Below are 5765 nucleotides of genomic sequence, written 5' to 3'. Positions count from 1 at the left end.
TTCCTTCCTTCCTTCCTTCCTTCCTTCCTTCCTCCCTTCCTTCTTTCCTTCCTTCCTTCCCTCCTCGCTCTTTCAGATTTATTGGGATATAATTCACATGCCATACAATTTACTCACTTAAGGTGTATAACTTGGGATTCTGTATCCTTCCTCTGAATCTAATTTTAGAATATTTGTTTCCCCTTTAAAAAAAACCCATATCCATTAGCTGTTAATCTGACATTCTAGCACATGTCTTTTGCAAAACGTATGTATACACTTCTTTAGGGTATATACCTAGATTAGAATTTCTAGATCAAAGCTTTGCATGTGTGCAGCTTCAGGAGACAGTGTGAAGCAGTTTTTCAAAGTGACTGTACTGAGTTACATGTCTATCAGAGCATATGAGTCTCATTTGTTACACATACTCATTAACATTTGATATTTGCAATGCATTTCATTTTAGCCATTCTAATGGTGTGTGGTAGTATTACATTTTGGATTTAATCTTCTATTCTTTGATAACTAATGAAGTTGACTGCATCTTTATATATTTCTTGAGCATTTAGATTTTCTCTTTTGGGAATCACCTGTTTAAGTCTTTTGTTTATTTTTCTATTGGGCTGTCTAATATTTCTATCTGTCTTAATACCAAAATCAAAAGGAATTCCAAATAAGATCACATTTTGTGGTACTGAGGGTTAGGACTTTAAATATAATATTTGAGGGGACATGATTCAACCCATAACATCATCTGTAGAAAACAACTACAAATATTGGATAAAATATTTTTTAAATGCTGTCTTTAAATGAGCTATATGGAGGCTAACAAATAGGAGGGATCTATGTAAAGGAATGTTTCAATCCAGAGAGGTAAGTAATCTCTCAGAGCAGCTAAGAAACTTTTCCCATAGTGACATTTACTAATTAGGCAAACTTGGGCTTTGGAATTTAAGCTTCTGAAGACAAGAAGGATATAGTAAAGACCCAAAGCTCACCTCAAGTGGTATGTCTCACAAAAATTTTCCCCACTGTAGACTGTGATCCAAAATACTATACTTCCTAGGACTCCACTTAAAAAGATTGACTTGTCAATGAAAGAGCAAGAAAAATAAGCAAGGGAAAAACACCGATAACTGAGAATCAGTCAAGAGTTTTGCATAAGTTTACAGCCTGGGTTGACATGACCTGCATTGTACATGGAACCTTAAGTCACAATCTTGGTTTTTGATGGTCTTGATTTGGTAGTGCCCATAGAACTGGCAGAAGCAAACACAAATTCTTCCTAACAAAAGATACCTTTATTCTAGGCCTCCAAAAATCTGTTAAAGATATTTTTAACAATAGTAAGAAGTACGCATCAGAATTAGCCAAATATAAAAAGAAATCAGACCAAAAAAATCCCAAACAAGCAAAAATAACAAACGGCAGAAATGGACTCAAACTTCAGATATCTGCAATTATCAGAGACAGATTATAAAACAACCACATTTACAATGTTTAAGGAATTATAAATAAGCTTGACGATGTCTCAGAGACCCAAAATTATTAAATATAGCCCAATATATTTTTAAAAGCCACAATGAACATTTAGACATTAAATATACAAAAACCAAAATCAAAAACTTAATGGAAAGGATTGTCATCAGATCAGACACAGTAGAAGAGTCAAATAGCAAACTAGAAGCAGATTTAGATAAAACTCTGCAAAAGGGAGCACGATGATATATCACTAGATTTGATTAGATCTGGAAATTTCACATGGTAGATATAGTGAAGTCTATAATACATTTAATCAGAATTTAAAGAAGAAAGCAGGGAGACAATGAGGCAAAGTTAATATTTGAAGATAGAATGGTTAAATTTTTCCTGTATTAATAAAAATGCCAATTCGGGAGCCCTAACAAATTCTTTTTAGAATAATTTTTTAATATATTGCATCCGGATACACCTTAGTTAAATTTTAAAACATCAAAACAGAAAAGACATTATTAAAATTAACCAAAGATTGAAGAGATTATTCACAAATTTATGCAAGGTAAATTCACAACTGACTCTTTAAGAGCAGCACTTCTAAGCTAACAGACAGTGGAAGGTCATCTTCAATGTGCAGCAAAAGAGGACAGAGGACTGGAGTCCTAGAACACAAAATCAAACAAAAATATCTTCAGTAATAAGAATTACATGAATTCACATTCATGCAAAAATCATGTAACCAGTAGACCTCTGGCAGAAAGCTAATGCTTCCAGATAGAAGGTCTGAGAAGAAAGAAAAAAGTGGTGAACATACAGGTAAATCTAAACAAATCATGACTGTACAAACAAAATTAGTGCATTTTAGTGTTAAAAACTCAAGATAGATTAAAATATCCAATAAAAATAATATAAATAGCAGACAATCGTTACTGTATTTTAATCCATGTAATTATCAGGAGAAAGATTGAGCTATCAATAAACTTTTAACTTATGATGGGTGTTATTACTTTTATTGTAGCCACAAAAAGAAAAGCAAATAAATCATACATTTTAAATAGGTAGAATATTCATATTTCATGACTGAACAGTTCCATTATTGGGAATATACCCTAGAAAATGAAGGACTTGGGCATAGGACAATTTAAAATAGCTCTGCATTAGAAATAATTCAAACTTCTCTCAATACTTGTTGGGAACGCAATAACAATGTAGTCTAAAATAAAGTTCTACACAGTATTGAAAATAACAAACTGCAGCTATACGCAAAAATACAGATGAAATGCAGAAACAGAATTTTGAATAAAAACAGCAAGGCACATATATTTTATACCCTTTGATGCTGTTTTATATAAAGTTCTAAAAAAGACCAAAGTGAAGTACATTGTTCAGAAATGCATAGACAGATAGCAAAACTACCAGGAAAAGCACTAAATTGATTGTCATAAAATTGTAATAGCAGATATTCCTGGAAAAGAGATGTATAGATTTGTGTTTGAAGCAGGACTCATAACTGACTCCTGAATTTCTGGCACTGTCGTATTTGTCAAAATGTGTAATGGTAATATGAGCTTGAACCCTACAATTACTCATTAAGGCAGATACTTGTTTGAGTATACGTTATATATCATAGAGAAAGATGATTAAAATGAATGCATTTTGAAGATACTGAAAACAAATTGTTATAACTAGAGTAACAGGTACAGTCAGGAATTTTGGTGAAGATAATTTTTTGGTTTTTTTGAGGCAGAGTTTCACTTTGTCGCCCAGGTTCTGGTTTCATCTATCATTGACATCTATGAATAATTTTGATAATAAGAGAAGAGCTATGAACCAAATTAAATGTGGTTTATTGACAAACATGCAATTAGCTATGAAGGTAGTGTCTAGAATATATAAAGGTGAAGAAGTGTTCTTGTCAACTTTCAAAGGCAACACTCTCATTCAATACACAAGAGTGACAGACCCCTAGCTGAATCAGTAGTCACACTGTATGAGAACAATCATAAATAACAATCAGGTTATTTATCCACAGCTGTGTCTATATTAACTTGGGGTAACTTGAGCCTTAGGAAAACTGTATACAAGAAAAGAATATTTGGTTAAACTTCCTCTTTGGAGAATGTCATTTATATTTCTTCTTGCAAATAGAATAAAGTTTTGATGTTTAGAGTAGATGTGTTCAAGAAAATATATTGCATACTGTATAATAAGCTTTTTATAGCATTAAAAATAGCCATAGCCAGAAAGTGATAATGATGCTGTCTTTTGGTTCATGTATGATTAAAATATTTCTTCAGTTTTGAGTTGCAAGTGATAGCTTTTGCTTAAGGCTCTTTTTCATTAAAAATATGGAGCTGCAATTTGGAAAATGAATGATTTATTCACATTCATTATAATTAAAGCATGTAAATTCTAAAAATAAAAAAAGCAAAAAACTTTAGAGAAAAGTTGTGTTTCAGATATGTAAAAGTTTATTCAATATATCTATTTCAGAGTCTTATGTTTCTCTAATGAATTACTTTTCTTCTTTTGAAGGCATAAAAGTTGACAATTACAGAATGTGTTAGATAGATTCTCATCTCTTCATTCCCTCAAACTTCTTGTGGTGCAGCCACAAATGAAGAAAAGATAAATGTGTAAAATGAGAGAAATTACTTATTTTATATCAGTGCTCCAATATACTTTCACTCCTCTTTCATACGTAAGTGTATCTTTTTTTTGCCTTTGGAGATATACAAATTATAATCTTTGCAAAATAAGTACAATTTTATTTTGTTGAAAATGGAAACTCCAATTTGTTTTTTTATTAAAGTACATACTTGAGCAAAATCATTTTGTTAAAAACTAGGAATACACTTGCTCACTCTTCCTTTTTCAAATATGAAAAGATTTTTAAAGTTATGTTTTTTGAGATTGGATAAGACTCAAGCTCAAATTTGTCTTCACTCACAGTTATTCTCTTGTATACATTTATGTGACCTTATACTGCAGTAGTCCCCAACAGAACTGGCAAATGTCAAACTAAAAATATACTGTGATTTGGGTATTTATCCTTTAGTATTTTTTTAAATAGTTTTTGCTCCTTAACTTTTACCCAGTATATTCAGGTCAGACCACCTGGTTGAAACAAAGAGATAAAGGCACCACTGCAGATAATTCAAATGATTATATTGGATAATACAGGTAAGAGAGGCAAAAGTTCATGGATTATTCTGAAAATTGCCTTAATTCTTTGAATTATTTAGCCTCGGATATGTGACTTATATGCTACCATTAAACTGTGTTGAAAAATGCCTATTTTCTTACAATGAAAACACAAATAATTTAGCAGGGGGTGGGACAAAAAAATTGCTTTGATTTTGGCAAATGTTACAATGAGATGCTACAAGAGTATAAGGTATAAAAGATTCCACTTTAAAATTTTCATACATTTTAGTGCCAAGGAAAATAAATAAATAAATAAATAAGCATAGTTGTCAGATAGAAACATGTTTACCAAGAATGGTCCAAAATTGAGAATAGTCCATTTAAACAGTATGTAAATTTGCTTTTAAATGAATGTTGACTAAAAAGTTATATATATCAATAATACAAATTGTACATTTTATGGCTTTACAAAAATTTACTGACAAATGTTCTGAGTATTAAATGTGCATAGAGATGGCTGCTAAACAATAATAAAAATATTATATTTTCACCATTTCCCAATTCAAAATGTTCTACCACATGCATTAGTTCAATTAATCATTCTAACCAATGACATTTGGCATATCATTTAGATCTCATTTTAAATCACAAACATTCTTATACACCAAAAACAGACAAACAGAGAGCCAAATCATGAGTGAACTCCCATTCACAATTGCTACAAAGATAATAAAATACCTAGGAATCCAACTTACAAGGGATGTAAAGGACCTCTTCAAGAAGAACTACAAATCACTACTCAATGAAATAAAAGAGAACACAAACAAATGGAAGAACATTCCATGCTCATGGATAGGAAGAATCAATATTGTGAAAATGGTCATACTGCCCAGGGTAATTTATAGACTCCCCATCAAGCTACCAAGGACTTTCTTCACAGGATTGGAAAAAACTACTTTAAAGTTCATATGGAACCAAAAAAGAGTCTGCATTGCCAAGACAATCCTAAGCCAAAAGAACAAAACTGGAGGCATTACACTACCTGACTTCAAACTATACTACAAGACTATAGTAACCAAAACAGCATGGTACTGGTACCAAAACAGAGATATAGACCAATGGAACAGAACAGAGCCCTCAGAAATAATACCACACATCCACAA

Source organism: Colobus angolensis, unplaced genomic scaffold (genome assembly GCF_000951035.1).
Source record: "Colobus angolensis palliatus isolate OR3802 unplaced genomic scaffold, Cang.pa_1.0 Scaffold5, whole genome shotgun sequence".
Lineage (NCBI taxonomy): Eukaryota > Metazoa > Chordata > Mammalia > Primates > Cercopithecidae > Colobus > Colobus angolensis.
Note: the sequence above shows the minus strand (reverse complement) of the source record.